Raw genomic sequence first — 23,417 nt, 5'->3', positions numbered from 1 at the left:
GCAGTTTATTTTTGTGTGTCGATCGGCAACAAAACGGATAAACCACAAAACTTAAATTACTCTTAACACAAACAGAATAATTATGTGCCTCCCCAGAACATGTAGAACGAAGGAATACTAAGGGTGTGTTTGTTTTCCCGCACCAGGCTAGCCTGGCTCGCACCGGCGAGACATGCCCTCTTTAACCATGCCCTGGACGTACAGGAGGGTGTGTTTGGTTGTATACACTAACTCAGCTAGGCTACACAGTGACGCTGTTTGGTTACATGGCTGCATGTGCTCGCGATGGCCAGGAGAGCCTCCCGTGCGCTCAGCGCGCGCTCGCGAGAGCCCCTGCGGGACATGCTCGGCAGGAACGCCCGAATCCTGCGTACTCAAGCAGCATGGCCCTGGGACGGAGGTTGCATGCGCGGGGGCAGGCCCTGACCGCGATGGGCAGGCAACCAAACAGTGGATGGCCGCACCCCGCGGGCATGGCTGGAGCATGTACACGAAACCAAACACGCCCTAAGTATCTGCCACGTATTTCAAAAATTTCATATAAACGTTAGCGAAAAAGAAAAAAAATGGTCTACAGATCTTAATTTCTACCACGAATTCCAATTCCTTAGAGGGACACAGAATTAATTAGAGAAAAGTGTCACAAAGGAAGACGACACGCGCATCACTCCTGGAGAAAAAGAAAGGGGAAAGAAAGAAGTTCTCTTATTCCTTCTCATCCATGAACTTGCCGGCCGTCTGGCACAAGCACATGTGGTATCTTCAGTTGACGAACCTAATTCTTCCTTGGTCCTGGTCGCGGGCAGGCCAGTAGAGCACAAACAAGAATGATTTGCACGCACTTTGGTTATGGATCGGAGATGCTTGGCGACATTTGTCACCAATCTGACGGAGAGGAAAACAGAGGGAAAACCGGAAAATTAAAGGACGAGCAAAATGTACACAACTAATCTGAACTTGAAGAAGTTGTTAAAAGCGACAACCGAGATCATATATACAGTATAATATATGGATTCACACACTACGTAAAAAACGTTTTTTAGCAACAGGACGAATTTTTTGTAGGGGTGGCTGGTGATGGAGCCGCCCCTACAGTGGCGTGCTCGGGAGCCCAGACACCAGCCGCCCCTATAAATGAACAACAGGGGCGGCTGGTGATACGAGCCGCCCATACAAATGGGTCTGATTTGTAGGGGCGGCTCACTCACCAGCCGTCCCCGGTGTTGCTATTTGTAGGAGCGGTTGGTGATTGAGCCGCCCCTACAAATGACCCACATATAAAACAACTGCAACACCTTCTTCCTTCTTGGGTCACTCACTCCAACCCGTGAAAGAAAGGTGGGGAGACCTTGTGTATCTCCCAAAAATTGCTCTACTAAGGGGGAAGGTTTTGATCTCAAATTCATTGGTGGAGAGGTTGTAGAAGGTAAGAAAATGCTATTCCACATATTTTTTTGAAGTTTTATTGGTTGGTTAGTGAGTAATTAAAGTTTTGTTTTTCTCTCTCTTCTACGGTGCTTGAGCTACTTATGAAGCAAATTAGACCTAAGTTTTAAATGTACTAGGGTAAATTAGGGAGGGGAACAAGATCATACTCTTATTTGGTCCATGTTTCTTGATTTTATTGAACAATTAGTTAGTTTTATGCATGTTTCATGTACATGTAGATCTAGATCTAGGGTTTGTTTTTTTTTATTAATTTTGTTTTTATAAATTTATGTTTGATAAAATTGGAATAGGGTTTGTATGAAAGATATTGGGTAAAGTATAATTGTTGCTAATTGTTGTCTTTGAAATTGTTTATTGTAATCAATAAATATGTATTTTAATTATTTATAGATAAATAGGCCATTAATTAATTTTCCTCTACCATGGTGTGTTTGTATGCTTCATGTAATTATATTAGATTTATATTCATATATATCTGAAGTATATACAATTATTCTCAAGTAATTATTAATTTGATTCATTTTTATATATATCTGAATAAGTAGTCCTTTAATGTTTGTTTTGTTGTTGTTGTAAAAGATGGAGTACAGGAACTCTTGGATGTATGGTTCGTTAAGGTTCAAGGCAGGTTTCCGTGAAGAGGTGGATAAATTTATTGAAGCCGCAAAGAAGCATGCAACGACATTGAAAGAGAATAAGGATATAATTATTTGTCCCTGTAAAGATTGCAAGAACCGTATGGCATGGACAGATGTGACTATCATTAGATCACATTTGATTATGCGAGGATTTGTTGAGGACTACACAGTGTGGATCATCATGGTGAAACGGTTATTGTTAACGACGAGGATGAGGAGGAATACGACGATGAAACCATAGAATATCTGTTCCAATATTCAGCAGAGCTTGATGCACGAATGGATTTTGAGTTTGGCAATGAACAAGGTGGTGATGCTGGTGGTTGGGATGGTAACAACGAAGGTGGTGCCAATAATGATGGTGGAGAACGTGTCGGGGATGAAGATGATTTGGAGGACATTATTCGAGCCCTTGGAACAGAGATTTTACTAAATAGCCCGAAAGGTCTAGAAAATTTTGAAAGGGTGACAAAAGCATCGAAGGAGACTGTGTATGGTGTTGAAAAGGGTTGTCCGACACATTAGACATTGCTACATTTTGTGCTTGAGCTACTCATCCTGAAGGCTAAGTATGGTTGGTCAGACTGTAGTTTCAATGATCTATTGCATCTCCTGTCATGGGTGCTGCCACAACCAAACTCAGTTCTCGCCAGCACATACCAAGCGAAGAAGGTCATAAGTCCATTGACAATGTGGGTTGAAAAAATCCATGCATGCCCCAACCACTGTATATATTTTCATGGCGAAACGTTCAAGTCACTGGATAAATGTCCCCGGTGTGGGGCCAGCCGGTACAAGAACAATGACATTTACGGTGGGGATGAAGCCTCCACAGGGAAAAAGAGGAATAAGAAGGGTACAAAAAAGGTGGTACAAGAATCTCAGCCCCTAGAGGACACTCCATTAGGCAACGATGCAAAGCAGAGAAGAATTCATGCCTTGGTAATGTGGTACCTGCTAGTGACCGACCGCTTGAGACGTATCTTCCTAAACCCTAAAGAAGCCGCACTCGTAACATGGTGGGATGATGAGCGCAAGGTGGATGATGATAAGATTGCACACCCGGCTGATTGTAGTCAGTGGCAAAGGTTTGATGAGAAGCACAAAGAATTCAGCGATGACCTAAGGAATGTACGGTTTGGCTTGAGCACCGATGGAATGAATCCCTTCAATGAGAGGATGAGCGACCACAACACATACTTAGTGATCTTGACCATGTACAACATCCCAACATGGTTGTGTCAGAAGAGAAAGTACCTTCTCCTCACTATTCTTATTTCTGGCCCTAAACAACCAGGCATTGATATAGACGTGTTCCTCGAGCCTTTGATGCAAGAAATGGAGAGGCTATGGAGGCATGGGGAGCAGATGTATGATGCATTCTGAAAGGAGGACTTCATATGTAGAGCAATAATATTTGTTACTACCAATGATTACCCCACGTTGTTTGCTTTGTCTAGATAGATCAAAGGGAAGACGGGATGCTTGGTTTGCTTGGATGGTACTACATGGGTGTACCTAAGGAACCGACGCTTCTTAAAGACAAGTCACAAGTACCACATCAAATTGTTCTTTAGATTTTATGACAACGCCCCGGAGATTGAACCCCCTCCAGAGAGACGTCATAATGGAGAACACGTGTATAGAATGGTGAAAAACATACGTGTCGTCTATGGAAAGAAGAATTCAGATGGGACGGACAGAGATAGAAGCACACCTCCTGTCGAAGGCGTACCTTTCAAGAAATAATCGATCTTCTTTCAGTATCTGCCTTATTGGCCAAACTTGGAGGTCCCCCGTGCCATTGATGCTATGCACGTGCAGAAGAATGTCTTTGAGAGTCTCATTGCTACCTTGATGGACACAGACAAGTCAAAGGATGGTCTAAAAGCACGGAAAGACATGGTGCAGCTAAGCATGATGCCACAGCTTCACTCGGTACCTGAGGCTAATGGAAAATACACTCTGCCCACGGCGTGCTTCAACCTAACACCAGACGAGAAGAGAGCTATATGAACTTTCCTGAGGGGGGTCAAAGTCCCGACTGGGTTTTCAGCAAATGTGAAGAAGCTAGTGTCGATGAAGGACTTGTCAATAACACATTGCAAGGCTCACGATTGCCATGTGATGCTGACAGTGTTTCTACCTATTGCAATCAGGGCTATAAAGCCAGAGTTCTTAAAAATGGCCATCACCCACATGTGCTACTTCTTCTTTTCGAAGATCTCACAGAAGACGATTGGCAAGCAAGAGCTGAGTGACCTACATGAATTTGTGGTGGAGACACAAAACCAACTGGAGATGTATTTACCTCCTGCTTTTTTTTATATAATGCCACATCTCATGATTCACATGGTTCATCAGATACAGGCGCTGGGCCCTTGCTACTTGCATGAAATGTGGTCCTACGAGTGGTTCATGTCGGTTCTAATTTGATACGTGCATAATCGAGCATACCCAGAGGGCTCCATGATAGAGGGTTACAGTACTGAAGAAGTCGTCGAGTGCTGTCAAGAGTACCTAAAAGTATAGAAAGGGATTGGTAAACCCAATTCTCGTCACAAGGGTTGGCTGTCTGAGAAGGGCACCAGTGGTAGAAAAGTGTTCATCGACCATGATTACAAAGAGGTGAGTCGGGCGCATTATAGTGTCTTGCAGAGTACACAACTGATGCAACCGTACATTGATGAACACTTGGCTATCATTATGGCGGAGAGAAATGACCGTTCGGATGATTGGGTCATGAAACAACACAAGCAATGACTAACTACATGGTTGAAGGACCAAATCATACGGCCTGAAGAAACCATAGACTCTATTACCATCAGTAGATTGGTGGAGGGGCCATCGAGACAAGTGACATCTTGGAATGCTTATGATATTAATGGGTATACGTACTATACCCACACAAAGGATAGTAAATATGTGAACCAAAACAGAGGCGTTCGAATAGAGGCTCTTGATGGATTGGGGCGAAAGATCCAATACTTTGGCATCATTAAAGAGATATGGGAACATGACTATGGAAGGGATATAACGGTGGCCCTATTTCGATGCCGCTGGATCAAACAACACCAACTGAACGAGATCAGATTGAGAGTCCTAGACCTCGAGAATCTAGGCTACCAAGATGATCCTTGGGTGCTCGCTTCACATGTCGCACAAGTTTTCTATATGTCTGACCCACAAAGTAACCTCCCCCCGAAGAAAAAGACAAAGCACATGGTTGCCTCCGGGAAAAAACACATTATTGGAGTTGATGGCATGGACGATGTTGAAGCTTACAATAACTACGATGAGATGCCGCTATTCATAGACTTTCCTAAGAAGATCAGTGTTGTGGAAAAGAACCTACCCAAAGACATATTGCCATGGGAATGAAAAGGTGTCAAGAGGAAAGTCGTTACAGCGGGCTAGTTAGTTGTTGAACGTGGAGTGTTTGTGTAAATGTGTGTTTGTCAGACTTCATTTATGCATGCATGTGAGACTATATATTTATGTATGTGTGTAAGACTACATATTTTTGTATGTGTGTGAGACTATATTTATGCATGTGTGTGAGACTACCCTTTGCAACATCCAGATGAATCTATTTGAAATCACTTAACACTTTATGAAATGAAGAAATGACCAAAATAAAAGTAGGAGATCTTGATGAGTTATACAACTTTTATATTCATCACCTTTATAGCTGAAATCATTTAGTGTTTAAAAATATGGTTTGCTGTCATTTTTTTAAATTCAAAATTTGAATTGTTCAAAATTAGTGACAAAGATAGATGACTAAACTAAAATGATAGAGCATGATTTTAGAAAATTTTAGGAAAAAAACTATCACATTTGGAGTTAGTATGAGGGAGAAAACTAGTTACAAGTTTCAGCCACAGATTAAAAAGAGAAATCACACTTGTTCATCATTGATCATCATGAACAATTGTGATTTTTCTTTTTAATCTCTGGGTAAAATTTGTAACTAGTCTTTCTCCCTCATACTAACTCCAAATGTGATGATTTTTTTTTCTAAAATTTTCTAAAACCTTACCCTATCAAGTTAGTGTGTTGATTTGGTCATTCTTTTCATTTGACAAAGTTTAAGCACTTCAAGTTTTCAAATTTAAAAAAAATAAAAATTTCGAACGAGATTTTCAACCATTAAATGATTTCAGCTGAAAAAGTGATGAATACCAAAGTTATATAACTCATCAAGATCTACAATTTTTATTTTGATTATTTCTTCATCTGACAAAGTGATAGTAAACATTGTTCACAAATCAACATGTTTCTCGTATAGTTCATGAAACTGAGTCATGTGAATTTGTGGACAATGTTTAGTAATACTTTGTCATATGAAGAAGTGACCAAAATAAAAGTTGTAGATAGTGATGAGTTCAACAACTTTTATGTTCACGACTTTTATTGTTGAAATCATTTAAAGTTTCAAAATCTTGTTTGAAGTTGCCATTTATTGAAATTCAAAATTTCAACTGTTCAAATTTGGTCAAATGAAAATATGATCAAAATAAAAGTTGTACATATTGATGAGTTCTACAACTTTGGTATTCATGAGTTTTTCATCTGAAATCATTTACTCTTTCAAAATATTGTTTCAAGTTGAAATTGTTTGAATTTCAAATTTTGAATCGTTCAAACAAAGTCACATGACAAGATGACCAAAATAAAAGTTGTACATGTTGATGAGTTATACAACTTTTATGTTTACAATATTTTCATTTTATTTCATTTAGTGTCATAAAATTGTAGTCAAAGTTTTAAAATTCCAATTTTTATTTTTTGTTTTTTTTGTTTTCTATATTGTTTTAACTACAATTGTTTTTATATATATTTTTGCATATATAGAATAAGACAAAATATTATATTTGTGCATATATACAATTGTTTTTATATTACTTTGTGTTTTTGTGATATAAAAAATACAGAATTAATAATTTTGAAAAATAGAAAATATTTGTTGGGGCGGCTGGATCAGGAACCGCCCCTATAAATCGTCCTGAGTATAAATACAAGGGCGCATGGGTGAAAGCCTATAGGGTGCTCTCTTCTTCCTCCGACGTCGTCAGGCTCCTGTACCTGTCCCAACGCCCGCGCCCCCTCTCCGCACCCCCAGACCTCTCCCGATGTAGCGGCCTAGATCCCCGACCCCTCCCCTTCTCATCCTCCTCCCCCGCCCGCCTACCGACCACGGCGACCGCTCTCGCCGCCACAACCCGCCCGACCATGGTTCTCAGCGCGTGGGCCAGCTACGACGCCCAGCTGTGGGATCTTCACACTGCACTAGCATACAGGGAGGTGGAGAAGTCTCGGGCTCTTGTCGAGCTGTGCCTACAGCTAACCCTAACCGTGAGCCCGGCGAACCCAGATGTGGTCTACTTCGACCTGCACCACCGGCTCTTCGGCGTGAACGTCCCCGAGCGCAGAGTGGTGGACTATGAGGCCAACCAGCACGAGCTTGTGAACGTGCTTGAGGCACCGCTGCCGTAGACGGGCTCCAGCCGCTACCTCCTCACTTGGAACCTGCTGCACCCAGGCCAAGGTATGAACTATGTTCTAGCAAACTAAATTCTACTCTGCTTGCTTGTTTCTTGCAAATGATCCCTGCTAGAGAAGTTTGTCTGATAGTAGTACCTTGGTTCTGTAATTACATGCTTCGAATCTCAACAACATTAGGTGATGAATGTTTCTGCAACATGTAGTTGTCTAGTACTGCTGCATTCCCTGATTTAGGAGGTTTAGTTTGTCCATGAGCAGTCATCAGTACTGTTAGATGAAACTTATGAACTAATTTTAGGAGATCTTGCTGGAAAGGATGCCTTCTAAATTTGTTTGAGTTCGTATGACGTTGCAGAATGCAGTTTCATAACCATAATCAGACGCATACATATGCTAATTAAGTTATTTCTCTGTTTCTGAACCCAATTGCCTGAACATGGATTTCATCAACCTGCAATAGCGCATTAGCTCAACACTTTGAAGTTACACATTTGTCAAAGCTAGCAATCTAGCATGCACTTCATATTAGGGGCAATCTTGCTTATTGTCATGAGTGCTTTATCAACCATTTAATGTCCTATCATGATTCTCTATTTACTAGTAGTGGTGTCCATTTTTTCTGAAAGGGTAGTGGTATACCAGTTGATGTTGGGAACAACATGATTGTAGATTGAAATCACATTTCTGTCAATACGGATAACTTGACTGTGCTGATGCTAGAAATCAAGTTTGGAGGCTAAGACTGTTCCATAAATTACCCTTTTTCATCTTGTCGCTGCAGAGTTACTGGGTGCTTTTAACTTCGTTATTTATGATCAATCTATTCATATGTGGAGGATTTCTTTTTCCATATCGACAAAGTGACACTTGTATTACAATTTCCTTTTCAAACGACAAAGCAAAGACTGCTGCCGTGACACTCTCTTCCCGCACAGATTAATCTTTCCCCCTTGCTGTTATCTCCACACCACCTCCATGTGCCACTTGCCCACAGCCAGCCATTCTACCGGCGTTGGCTACTAGTTTAACTCGTTTCCCAATGGTAATAGAGTCTTCTAACTTGGCACCAGCAAAGTACTTGTTGCCAAACTTAGTAACAGAAATGCCACCTCTAGTAGTGTTCCAAGGCAGATTGCGGAACTTGGCATCCCCATGAACGGTACAGACCAAATCTCTACTTGCCGTTTGTATATCCATACCCCCCCCCCATCAAGGAGCAGCCTCTCTGAGCCTTGTAACTTACTGAACATTCTGAATGGATATACATGTCTTCCTTGTCCTTTCTCATCTGTCCTGTAATTGCTCCAGAGACATTCTTTTTCAACTCTTGAGATGCTTCAAAATTGATGGCATCGAACCCAATATCATGGTCCCATCGTTGGGGATCCAAAACTGGTCTAAACAAAACTGTCCCAGCATTGTGGTTGTGATAATCCACTCTACATGCATTCAGCTTGTGGCATGATCTGATGGAATTATAAATTCCCCGAGCCAGAACAAAGCACAAATTTTTTTGATTATTGCAAAGGGATCATCCAAATTCCAACTGTACCAACATAGTTTTGTGATAATCCAATGATACTTCACATGCTAATGTGATACTCTGATGGAATATTTACTAGAAATTGGGATCCTGTGTTTTTTATTAACATTGATGATGCTGATATGCTAGTTGAAATGTTAAGAATTGTTGCTGTACAAAAATGGGAACTTGGAAATGCATCATTATACAAATTTCATAATTGAACTCTTTATATGCTATTTGATATGTTTTGATTCGTGCACATGATATATGTCACACTGAGCTAATTTATTCTTGAAAGGTCGGATAATGATGTATTTTGAAATAAAATACATTTCCCTTGATGTTTATTCACTGGCTTGGGGGTCTAGAAGTTAGATTTCATGAAGCATATTTCATTAACTTATTTATTTAAACTTTCAAACAGAGTTTATTGTCTGCATACATTTAACTTATTATCCTTCGAATTTTACAGCTATTGCATTTTTTCATATCTTTTTGTTTGTTTTTCTATGAAAAGTGTATTAGGTTACATTTGTTTGACCTCCTTAGTTCGGTGGTGGTAGCAAGCACATGCAGTTAGCTTAGGTTCTGAACTTTGTCATTTGCACGAATTTTGGTCATCTTTTTAGGTTGCAAGTAGTTTTATTTATTTATTAGTTGATTTCACTTGCCTAAGCTGTATTGGTTGTAGCAGTTTGCATGCATGTGTGTTGATACTGCTAGCTACTGACTACTACTACTACTCTACTGAACTACTGTACTGAACTACTACTACTACTCTCCTGAACTACTACTACTACACCTCATTGTAGCAGTTTGCATGCATGTGTATTCACTTGCCTACTGTACTGAACTACTACTACTACTCTACTGAACTACTACTACTACTCTACTTGCTACTGCTAGCTACTCCTACTCCTACTAGCTAGCTGCTACTCTACTCTCTTCCCTAGCTGCTGGCTGCTACTCTACTCACTTCCCTATACTACTAAGTGGCTCACTTCTCTACTCCTCCTCTACTCTACTCCTCTACTATTACTCTATCTACTATTACTCCTCCTCTACTCTAATCCATTATTTACCACATCTAAGTTACCAGATTTTGATCTGCAGGGGTCTTCCAACCATGTGGCAGCAGTCAACTGTTTTTTGGATATTTTTCCTATCCTCTATGTTTGGGAAGCAGTAGCTACTTTTTTACAACTTTTTTTCTCTATGTTTGTTAAGCAGATGTTGCTTTTTTGCCAAATCTCCCCTCTCCTCTCCTCTCCTTTGTTTTGTCGATGATGAAATTGTCCAAGTCCATACATTATATGGAATATGAGCTGATGATCAAGAACTTGTGAGGAACGTGGCATCATTAGTAGCCGCCCCTACATTACCTTCTCATCTCTTCTCTATTATGATGCCTTGATGCTCCAAGTTCATGATCAAATGATGATTGACATGTTTCTGAGGCCTCTACTACTGCTACTACTCGTTTTTTATATATTGTTGTTTTATAGGACTACTTTGGTTTATAGACCTTTTTTATTTCTTATACCTTCTCACATACCTAAAGTATACTTTCTTGCATCTATTAGAACAAAGCGCGAAATAATGTCGTGGACACCAGACAGTGCAGCCCGATGCCCCGAGCATGATGAGCAGCCAACCTATGAGGAGCAAGCACTAGAGGACCAGCTAACTCAGGAGCAGTTCGATAACAAGTTAGAAAAGGATCTAGAAGTGATGCTTACTCAGGAGCAATATGATGAGGAGGAAGGGGGAGCAGAAGGAAGAGCAGGAGAGGCTGCTGAAGGCGAAGAAGAAGAGGATGATGATGATGATGATGACTCAGAAGAGGGATATGTAAGTCCTGAGGATCCTTTCCCATGTGAAGCCAGAAGGAGGCCAACGGAGGAAGATTTGGACAAGGATTTTGACCCGAACGAGGAGGTAGGGAAAAAGCCTTAGCTTGTAAATTTTGCTAAAGCTTTGGCTGTGTTACCTCTGCTAACACTTTGACCTATTGTATATACAGGTCCCTCCTAAAACTCAGAAAAGATGACGTCGACATCCACGACATCTCGCTGGACAAGACGGAGTAGAGAAAAGGAGAGCAGATGCAACAACCATAGAGACGGATCATGATGCCTCTGCTCCACAACCTCAAGACACAACCATGACTACCAAGCCTAAGAGGAAACGAGGGGATAAAAAAGGAAATCTATATCCAGATAAGGCATGCTATGTGATAACGGAGGTTGGGCCAGTAGGGGAGATCCTTGAGCCGAAGGAATTAAGAGGACGATTCCATAATGCAATTAGGACCCTAGTAAGAGATAAATTGAACCCAGCAATCTCTAACTAGAAAGGGGTACCAAAGAACAAAATGAATGAACTATGGGATAGGCAGTTGAAGTTCAATTTTAGATTTTCGGAGGGTAAGCACGAACTGGTAAAAAAATGCTTTCAGGATGATGGGAGAGTCATTCCGACGTTGGAGGTCGGAGCTCAACACGAAGTATATCCAAAAGGGGTTAATTCCCTTCAACGAGTTCGGTAAAATAACTCATAGTCAATGGGAGGAGCTCGTGGCTCAAAAGACTTCACCGAAGGCATTGGAGCTCAGTGCTCGTGACACCGAGCTGACAAAGAGTAACAAACACCACCATCATCTAGGCCCTGGTGGCTACTATGCCAAGGAAGGGTAGTTTAGAAAGATGGACGAAGAGACCACAGCTGCTGGGAATATCAATGTGACAAATTTGAAGGTACGCTCAAGGAATTGGATATATGCGAGGAGTACAGAATCATCCAGCGGTAATCTTAAGTTTGATAAGCCGAAGACCCAAGAGACAGTATCAAGGATACTAAAATATGCTAAAGACAAGGAAAAGGGCTCATTCAATCCTTCCGGAGAGAGGGACGAACTTAGCTTTGGCTTGGGAAACAAGGAGCACACAGGCCGCACCAGGGGGGCTAGGGAAAGGGATGACCTGGAAGTAAGGATTCAAAGAGGATAGGCACATGTACAAGAAACATGGCAAAGATTGGGAGACTAATCTTGAGCTCCAAGTGAAGGCTCTAGTTGCGAAGGCGCTGGAGGAGCAAGGACTGTCTATAGAGCCACAGATATTAGTGACGCCGCCAGGAGAACTGGTATTAGTTGGCAGCCGTCCAAAAGTTCCTAACAGCCAAGGTTCCACTGCAGCCACAACCCCTGTTGATCGCAAACAGGAATCAACTAGTTGCACCTTGGTGTTTCTTAGCGGCCGGTAGAACACTGTCATGGAGGTGGCAACGGGTGTGGCACATCCTCCTAGTGGTTTACACCACAATAATAAGATACCGCCAGACTACACTAGGATCAAGGTGCATACCGTGAAGCTTGAGTTTATGCAGTGGAGGATAGACTACACAACTCCTGAGGGGCTGGTGTTACTTAGAGACGTTATGGGGCAGTTCATCCTCTGGCACAAACGGGACATTATATTGACTGCTTCTTCGTCGCCTCCCCCTCTCCCAAATTTGGAGCAAGTTGTTGAGGTCGGGGAGATATTTTCACCGTCTCGTGACCACCACATTCCTGAGATGCCACATTCTTCCCCACCTCCTAGCGAGCATGTGCCTGATGAGATGCCACAACCTTCTCTAGCTCGTACTGAGCAAGTGCATGATGAGATGCCACAGTCTTCTCAACAAGCATAGCCGATACATGAACAACGAGTGCCTCCTGAAGAAGGTGATGCACAAGAAGATGAGGACGTGCCTAAATGGGAACTTCGAAAGAAGCATCCAATCACCATAAGGCTAGTTTATGTTCCGATGAAAGACGTCTTGTCGGTGTCCAAGTGGTATTCCCATGACTAGTTCAAGCCTGAGAACTAAGTTAAAAAAAGTCCCATCACGGGGTTCTGAGGAGGCCGTCACTAGCAAACTCCACCAAATTACAAAGCAGTATCCAAATGTTGATGCCATCAAATGGTCAAAGGATTGCCCGAAAACATATGAAAGAGGCAAGCTCTTCCTACCAAACTGGGACATCCAGCGCCTACCACTTGGAATGAGAAGGTTCTATAATTGGTACTTGCGTGTTCTCCCAACGAGCATAGACCACATACAAGCATGCTTCCCCACTGGCACATTTGGAAGCCCAGCCGAGAAAATTATCTTTGACTTCAATGACATGCACACATGCTTTCACCTGGGAGAAATGGAGATGAATATAATTCGCACGTGGTGCCCGTAAGTCCTTGTCCTCCCAATATGATATGAATGTAATCTTTGAATTTTGTTGTAACTAACCCACACCGTGATTTGTAGAATGCAAGTGCACATTGTCAAACAAATGCCAAGTGTGAAAGCTAGGTATCTAGACCCTCAAGCTATAGCCCAAACAAATTTTAATTACCCTAAACAGTGGAAACTGGATGCCAAAGAGCTAGCTGCTGCAAAGACTCTTCGGGAGAAAGAGCACATTCATACGGCGAAACTAAGGGAAGAGTCCCTTAAGGTTATGACATACATTGCCCTGGCTTTCAAAACTCTCCAACAACACTTTACTATATGGCTACCATACAACTTCGAGTAAGTTCAACTCTATACTTAAAGCTTTGTTCGATATATTCTATTCGATGCAAAAGAGCTTATCTAGTTCTATAATTAAATCCATGCAGCAACCACTGGATTTGTATAGCCGTCGATGTCGGGAAGAGCATGGCATGGGTCTTTGATTCAATAGATAGGGACCCGGTGACATACAAAGACTTCATATTGATTCTCAAGACGTATGCATATCGACAATCCTCATTAGCTTATATGTTTGTATACATACTTGTAACGTTCATTTTTGGATACTAACAAGTTGTATTTGCTAAAATAATTTGAACAGGGCATTTAGGTTCTATGTCACTAGTCATCATGGAAGGCATGATCCAGCAAGGAAGAAAAAGCTAGCTATAAAAACACTATGTGCGGTAAGTGTAACTTACTTCTTTAGTACTCCATTACATGGCTGTCAAAAGCATTACTTAACATTTTTATATGCAAAACACACAGTACCCCAAGCAGAAGCCTGGGGCTGTACATTGTGGATACTATATATGTTCTATGATGAGTAACACCGGTGCCTACAGGAGACACCCCTTAAGGGTAAGTTCGAACCTCTTCACCCATAGTATAAAAACTTCGTACATGGTATGAAATACTAAATCAAAACTTGTTCTCTTGTAGTGGAAAGAAGAGAAAGGAATGAAAAAAGACCCATACAAGAATGACCAACTCTTAGAGCTCGTCGGTGACCTTTGCAACTTCATATTAGACCAGATTGTACACATCAAAGGCGCCTACCATGACCGAGAGTCTGACTTAGGTAGAAATCCTAAGTACCAACACCTTTGTGAGACTGAAATGCTAGCTCTAGGACGTTGATAACAATGTGTATGGAATTTGTATATTTCGTGAGACAGCGTAGCATGCAGTATATTTGTTGCTCACATCATCACTGCCGTGTTCTGCCTGTAGTCTTGCGATCATCCTTGCCAACGTATGCATGAGCATGATGAGCACACCATGCCCACGATCTCCATGGAAGTTGTTGGCAGCCGGCACCGCCACCACAGTGGGAGAAGCACTAGGGTTAGTAATGGAGACGGGGATCCCGATCTTCCGTCAGGTGATGGTAACTATCGTTGTGGCGGAGAATGACACACCGATCCGGCTTCAGATCGAAAGATCGAACCCTACAATCTTAGCACCACAGCTCCTCTGGTTCTCAACCAAGTCACGGACCAGCTTGACCTCGCCCAAAAGGCTAATCCCTGCCTGCACAACGAAGAACACAAGCAAAAACAAGAAAGATCACAACCAAATTGCAGATGTATGATTAATCTCACGAGTTGGGGTCTCACAAACCGAAGAACGGCGAAACTGTTTCTTGACAGAATAATCTAAGCAAAACCCAAACCCTAAAGTAGGTGGTGGCTACTGATTATATAGCCTAAGGGACGTCCAAGGATCCCTCTTTACGTCCTAAAGGTGTCCCAACACGTTACAAGGCCCAACGGCCCAAAAGAAGGTGTCGCAGCACCCTGATAGATTCTGGACACTGACTTTTTTCGATGATTCCTATTGATTTCGAAGAGCTTTTGATGTGAAACCACTTGGATTGGCTTCCTTATCAAATTATCTTTCCATCCATATGTGGATCATCGAAAACGGAGTTCGGATGCGTCCAGAGCGTCCATTTTATTGCAGACTGGTCCTGATGGCCGAGGCAGACTCGAACTCGGATTGGACTAGGCCTCTGGCTTGGCTTGGACGTCCTTGCTGGCCTCCTAAGGTGGTGGCCAAGGAGGAGGACGTCCAAGGGCTTTCTTTGTGGGTTCTCCAAGTCCTTGGGGTGTGCTCCCACTTGGGCCAGGCTCCCAAGGATGAATAACAAGCCCATAACGACAGTGTAGCTCCCAGCAGAAATAGCGATAGAATATATTGGCGATTTGGAGGCCTTGCCGATGTGATATTGAGATGGAACCAGATCTATTTGAAAGCTTATCAAACAAGCTTTCCATCAAGTGCTCATTGACCTCGATCGCACTCCGGATGGATGAGTTATGGCATTCCCAATAAGGCACTGTCGGGCTGCCGACGAACCAAAAGTTCAACTTTGATGAACTTCCATTATGAAACACATTTGAACCTACAATCAAATAGTGACATGTACATGTGGAACCAAGTGAATTATAACCAAAGCCACTATGCAAATGTAGGAACGAGCGCACTTTATAATCATTGTTCGTATCCAAAGGTGCCATGTCCTCATCATCCTCCCCTTCTTGACAACAAACCGTCCTCGGTTTGGGATTAGATGAAGAAAACATTGTTGGTAGTAGCCAACATTGCTCCCCTTCTTGAAATTTAACATGTTTCTTTATAACAAAACTAGGGGAACTCGACATGACAAGATTATAGCAATTGCAATCCTTTGGTTGATCATACTTTTGCACAATATATGGAGATTTCAGATTTGAACAAATATAGACACGATGCACTATATACTCTCCTTTACAATTATATTTTCCAATAAAATAATATGTATGTCTAGAGAACCATGGCAAATCAGCATAGGCATAAAGTTTCTCCTCTAAAGAACTAAGATTACACGGAACATCAAATTCAATGTAACCCAAAGTATTTAAAGAAGACAATAATTTCAGCTCATCAACTTCACTAGCATTATGAATAACAAGTCTATTTTCAGCACAAGTGCTCATTTTTAGCACACATATAGCGTGATCATTCTTCAATGATTGCATGGGTATAACATAAATATCATCATGCAAGTCATCTTCATCACAAGAAACATCAAGCAAATCATCTTGTGACAAAGGTAAATCAAGCGAATGCTCCACTAAAATTTGCTCTATCATAGCATGATTGGTGGAAAAATTCAGCACATCAAGAGAACTCTCACCTTCTGTGAGTTTAGCATCATGGGCATTACCTTTGCTCTCATGTTCAGCAGGGGTAATAGTTGATGGTTCTGAATTTTCACATGATGCTGTGAGCTTCTCATTTTCTGTCACGTCATCCTTGCTCTTTTCTACATTGTCCTGTAAAAGGTTAGGCATAGCAGGAGGAATAACAACCGACTCTTCCTCTAAATGGTGCACCTCATCATATGAAGTCAAAACAGGAGGTGGATTAATAAAGGTTTCTCGCATAAGAAGTTTCATATCATTCCAAGTTTGAGGTTTATCAGAAGGATCTAAAGACTCCCACCAAGATAAAGTAGAATATCGTAAAACACTAGCTGCATTTTTTACCTTCCTCCTTGGACACATAAAGCGAGTAGCAAATATGTTATCGATGGCAATTTCCCACTCCATGTACTCATTAGCACCTATACCATCATAAGTTGGTGGATACGAACAACCTGTCATTGTAAACACAAAAACAAGGAACAAACGGTGAAAGTTATCCCTACCAAATAACTACGTGGTTGCAGTGGTGTCACTTTTCACAGCAAGTGGAAACATCTTACCAAGCTCTTACAAAGTTCTTACCAACGCAAGCAGTGGCGGTACAACCGGCGGCTGGTTCGTGATACCTCTGAGGTAGTGGTACCGAGATTGCAAAGCCCTTTTTCTATACTGATCTGAAGAATTTGTGGAGCTTGGAAGGCAAACAAAGAGTAATATGTATATCTGGCACACAAGTCAGTAACAGACAGCAATATTGAATAAATGTCCAGAGCACTTGTCCTAGTTGCTGGCCTATACGTGTTCCTATCACCAGTTGTGATAAACAAGAGAGGAAACAAGGATGAAAGGAAACAAGTATCAAAGGTAGCAACGGATGTGAACAAGGCAAAAGGTATAACAAACAATAGAGCTATTGAGTGTTCCTTATGTGCTCCTTTTCGATATCTTCTATTCTCTTTTACTATTTTTTTCTTTTATTTTTTTTGTCTAATCTTTTTTTTTCTTGCTTTTGCTCGTTTGATATTTTTTTCTCAGCAAGGAGCACACAAGAATAAACCACAAAAAATTTGAGCTCAATTGAATAAAAGATGTGGCCTATAGAAAATTAGGACTGTGCTCTAAAAAGCATATCAAAACTTGTGGGCCCAGAAACTCAATTTTCCTAATCGAATTTCGCAAATCTAATTTTTGCGAACTCAGCTATGCTGGGATGAAATAGATCTAAAATTTTCTAGCGTTCTCCGTAGATATAAAATTTTTCCCGTTTCGAGTTCGGATGCAAAAGTTATGATTGTTTTAAGGAAGCTGCTCGAATCAGGGATTTAGTGGACACAAGATGCAAACCGATGGTGATACGGAATAGCGGCGGGTGAAGGGATCAACAAAAACTAGAAAAGAACACAATCTCAACCAGCAACAAGACTTTGACCTAGGACATAAACTCAACAAAGCGAACTCTGAAACTGAAATATGCAAAGGCTATGGCGCGGAAGGTTATAGGACAGGAAAAACGAGTATGGCACTGGACTATGGGACGAATGCGAAACACTCAAATGAGGGAATAAATGTGAACCTGACGATATACCTTAGCTCTGATTAACACTTAATGGAGACGGGAATCCCGATCTTCCGTCAGGTGATGGTAACTATCGTTGTGGCGGAGAATGACACACCGATCCGGCTTCAGATCGAAAGATCGAACCCTGCAATCTTAGCACCACAGCTCCTCTGGTTATCAACCAAGTCACGGACCAGGTTGACCTCACCCAAAAGGCTAATCCCTACCTGCGCAACGAAGAACACAAGCAAGAACAAGAAAGATTGCAACCAAATTGCAGATGTATGATTAATCTCACGAGTTGGGGTCTCACAAACCGAAGAACGGCGAAACTATTTCTTGACAGAATAATCTAAGCAAAACCCAAACCCTAAAGTAGGTGGTGGCTACTGATTATATAGCCTAAGGGACGTCCAAGGATCCCTCTTCATGTCCTAAAGGTGTCCCAACACGTTACAAGGCCCAACGGCCCAAAAGAAGGTGTCGCAGTACCCTGACAGATTCTGGACACTGACTTGTTTCGACGATTCCTGTTGATTTCGAAGAGATTTTGATGTGAAACCACTTGGATTGGCTTCCTTATCAAATTATCTTTCCATCCATATGTGGATCATCGAAAACGGAGTTCGGATGCGTCCTGAGCGTCCGTTTTATTGCAGACTGGTCCTGATGGCCGAGGCAGACTCGAACTCGGATTGGACTGGGCCTCTGGCTTGGCTTGGACGTCCTTGCTGGCCTCCTAAGGTGGTGTCCAAGGAGGAGGACGTCCAAGGGCTTTCTTAGTGGGTTCTCCAAGTCCTTGGGGTATGCTCCCACTTGGGCCAGGGTCCCAAGGATGAATAACAAGCCCATAACGACAGTGTAGCTCACAGCAGAAACAGCGACAGAATATATTGGCGATTTGGAGGCCTTGCCGACGTGATATTGAGATGGAACCAGATCTATTTGAAAGCTTATCAAACAAGCTTTCCATCAAGTGCTCATTGACCTCGATCGCACTCCGGATGGATGAGTTATGGCATTCCCAATGAGGCACTGTCGGGCTACCGACGAACCAAAAGTTCAACTTTGATGAACTTCCATTATGAAACACATTTAAACCTACAATCAAATAGTGACATGTACATGTGGAACCAAGTGAATTATAACCAAATCCACTATGCAAATGTAGGAACGAGCGCACCTTATAATCATTGTTCGTATCCGAAGGTGCCATGTCCTCATCAGTTAGGGTAGCCATAATCGTCTTCATGGGCATGGCCACGACGAGCAATCTGCTGCCTCTCGGGTGGCGTCCTCGTGGAACCCGCGACCCCTGCTGCTGCCACTGGCCCGACATGGCGGATTGGACTGGCGATGACTTGCTCGTCTTTCTTGGGAGCTTTGCTGGCTGCAGTAGGAGTCCTCGCTGCCACAGAAGCCTCCTCGGTCTTCTGGACCCTATGTTTAGGACTAGGAGGAGCTTGCGGAGCCGCCGGAGTATACTCAGGAGATTGCGGTGGTGGAGTAGGTGGTGAGTCCGCCATCTTGTTCTTGTCTTCATCATCGCTCTTGTTCTTGTTCATGTTCGCACCGTTGCCATTGTTTGCTTCCTTTCCAGTTCCAGAGGACGACGGGTGGTCGACAGGCTCGGTGTGGCCGACCTCGTGACCTGGATGATGCTCATGTGTCACTTGTGGTTGTGGCGGATCATTTTCGTGGCAGCAGAACACGGGAGACACAGCCAGAGCTGGCGCCGAGGTATAGCTAAGCTAGCAGCAGCTAGGCAGTGTTATGTTAAGCGATCGATCTATTGGACTGAAGGTATGTAGTAGTTGAGAAGAAGAGTGCAAGCATATAGATGTGTGGTTATTAATTAGGCCGGAGAATATATGGCCGCAGATATGGGGCTCTGCTGTATAGTAAACTGAGTTCGTAAGACTTAAGCTAACGTTAAGTCATTAACCCCAGTGGAGTTAGGTCATCGTCCACCGTATGAAGCAACAGAAAGATGCACGTCCTCAATGATGGAGAACTTATGACCAAGGCTTTGTATCAAGCCATTCATGGTGTCGTTGTTATCCTCAATGATGCATGGAGAATCATTAAATAGTGTGATGCTAGCTTTATGTTTCATTGCAAAGTGAAATGGAGAGACACAGAGTGCTGCTAGCTTGCTTTATTTCTTGTCCTTGGGCATATATATGTACTAGATGTTCTTTTCATAGCAAAATGTGATGATTGTGTAAAATGTTCACCAACTCAATTCGGAAGCATTTGTCGCAATACACGTATGATGTGATGTGTACCCCATGTGCGTTTGTTCCGGGGAGGTAAGCTCCAAAACATTAAGGACATACAAAGTATTTTTAAAGTTTTAGAAAAATACCATGGTTTTGTGAAATATTTTGGTTTTAGAGTGCCATGGAGTATTTGATGTGCAACAGACTTTATGGTTTTGAATACCATGGTATTGTAGAAACTGTGGCCTATTTGGATGATGCGGTTTTGGAAAACTGTAGTATGACAAAACTGTGGTTTTATAAGCTAAAGAGACACAAAACCATAGTTGAGAAAAAAGAGGTCATGAGTGGAGTTTCTAAACTCCAAAAAGACTACAGTTTTGACAAAACCATGGTTTTAGAGACTACAAGATTTGTTGTATCCAAACACCCAGTAGCTTTTAAAAACCAAAGTATTTTGTAAAACCATAGTATTTCTCCAATACTTTAAAAAATACTTTACAGAGTTTTAAAAACTCCACTGTAGACCTCTTTTTTCTAAACCACAGTTTTGCACATCAATGGTTCTAAAACTACAGTTTCTTGATACTAAACCATAGTATAAAAAACTATAGTTTTAGAACAAGAAACCATAGTATCAAGAAATGTCACACCCAATTTTAAGGATAAAATGGAGTGCAAAATCTTATGTGCGCCCAGAGATCAGTCACACACATAAACCGACAAATTATAAATAGTATCATCACAAATGTTTATTACATCACGAATAAGACAGAGTTATCACATAAATATAGTGGAAATAATAAAAGATCTCTCGCGGAAGCTCCATTTCACAGGGACGTCGACTGGTTGACCACAAGTCTAGTAGTCCTTAGGAAAATCATCATACCCAAAGCCATCTTTTACCCATTCAGGATTTTTATCTAAGTAATGAAAATAAACAAGCGTAAGTACATGTCATACTCAACAAGTGTAACACAGGGTTCATGATGCTCAAAAGGCTTGACACAGGTTTAATAGCGTTCAGTTTTTAGTTGTCACAATTTTAGCTTAAGAGTAGCACAAGTTGTTTCAATTCCCAATGCAAAACACATGATCAAATGTAAACATGAATAATGAATATCATAAACAAATAATACTTAGTGTTCCTCTATTCTGTAAATATTCCAAGGCCCCTCGTGACCGTGAGCACGGCTGATATACCAATTTTACACTCTGTAGAGGTTATACACTTTCACTGTGAGTCATGATACCCATATGCCCGGGTTTGCAACTCTCAAAACACTTCCAAGGTGAGCAGGCAGGGGTCACTATGAAGCCTTTCAAAGATTCGTCTAACAAGTTAGGGTCATTAGATTCACTCGGCAAACAGTTATAGGAACCCCCTATCAAATGACACAATTCCTTCACGACTATACACATAAGAGTAGAGGCTGTCCTATACCCGATTCGGCAAGCCATTCTTATGCCAATAAAGGTAACCACTAACAAGCTAGAAAAAGATCCTCATACTGAGCTAAAGCCAGAGCCATGTAGCCCTCACAGCTATACTGTAAGTCCCGGATGATAACTTACAGATAAGTCCTTAGGGAGAGAAATCTGAAGCATTTAGAAAGTAGCTAAATACTCCAGCCCCCTGTTTCCACATTGCTAAAAAGTCATATTTTAATGTTTATTGCATATACCATTAGTTAAGTTACAAGATCATGGTTTAATTGAGCACTGACAAAGCTACCCAAATGCATATCCCGTAGGTGACAAGGTAAAAGTTCAATTCTAGGAAATTCCTATCAAGGTGACACATGCAACATGAATTTAATGAATTAAAGTGAATAGGAAACAAGGATGATCCCATGCTATACTTGCCTTGAGCAAAGTACTCCTGCTGATCCTGCTCGTCAAAGTTGTACCCTTGATCTCCCACGAATTGCTCACCATCTATATTCGATAACACAGCAACATACAAACATCCAGGAGCAATCATGCAAAGCAAACAAGGCTATAGATTAGAACAGGACACCAATAGCATAAAATCAAGATGAAAAGTTTACAAAACAAATCTACGTCTTGCTACGAACAAACAGACGCGAGGATCACAAAAATCAGAGCTAAAACAGAAAAGTTATGAATTAAACAAGATTTCCTATAGGAAAATAATAGATTAAATCTAAGCTCAAATTTTAAAAGTTGAAAACCTACTTAACAGTAGTATAAACATGTAGATTACTTAATTACGAACCTAACGCAACTTGAACGGATCAAATCGGAATTAAAACGGAGATTTTATGGCTAAAACAAGTTGAGTGGCAAAACTGTAAATACATAAAAACGTATTTTCAATCTAAACGAACCAAAATATGCTTTCAAAAATAGAAAATAGAATCCAAAAACGGGCTTTGGACTGCGGGTTAAATCTGAAATAATTGTAAGGGCATTTTTGAAAAACTGGCGGCGAAGGGGTATCTTTGATATGGGGCCATTGGATTAGATCTGAATGGCTGGGATTTGATCTGGCGGAAGAGAGAGAGAGGTCACGCCGGAACAGTGCGGACGACAAGGTTTGCGACGGCGGCGCCATTGCCGGCTTGCCGGAGTTTTGGCTTTTGGCCCACAGTGCATGGTTCAGCGAAAAAGGAACACCGGGAGATAGAGGGAGCGACGGCGGACTCACCGGACCCAAGAGGAAAGAGCGGGAGGCAGTAGAGGCGGCGCGGCGCTCGATGGACGGTGGCTGTCATGGCGGTGCTAGGGCGAGGCGCGGCTGTGGCTTGCTTGGGCGAAGAAACTTGCGGCAAGATGGATAAAGAGGCGGAGGAGGCGGCTATTTATGGGGGCGGGGTTACCTAGGCGGCATGGCACCGAGCTCGTGGCGGAGGCAGACTCGGTGTCGGCGCGGCAGAGGTCTCCGGCCCGGATACGGTGCGAGGGAGAGGAAGCCCTTGACCTGTGGGCCAGAGCTGTCAGTGGTGGAAGGAAGCGCGCGGGCGTCAGGCTGGGCCGGGTGATGCGGCGCGCAAGGGAGAAAGGTCGAGCTGGGCTTCGGCCCGAGCG

The 23,417-nt window shown here is 42.1% G+C and overlaps 1 pseudogene; it reads right to left on the bottom strand.

Annotated features, from left to right (window-relative positions):
• Positions 1-775: 775 nt before the first annotated feature.
• Positions 776-19,698, bottom strand: LOC136526011 (uncharacterized; annotated as a pseudogene).
• Positions 19,699-23,417: the final 3,719 nt, after the last annotated feature.

Source organism: Miscanthus floridulus, chromosome 19 (genome assembly GCF_019320115.1).
Source record: "Miscanthus floridulus cultivar M001 chromosome 19, ASM1932011v1, whole genome shotgun sequence".
NCBI classification, from domain to species: Eukaryota; Viridiplantae; Streptophyta; class Magnoliopsida; order Poales; family Poaceae; genus Miscanthus; species Miscanthus floridulus.
The sequence above is the reverse complement of the archived record's forward strand: the minus strand, read 5'-3'. Positions and strand labels throughout refer to the sequence as shown.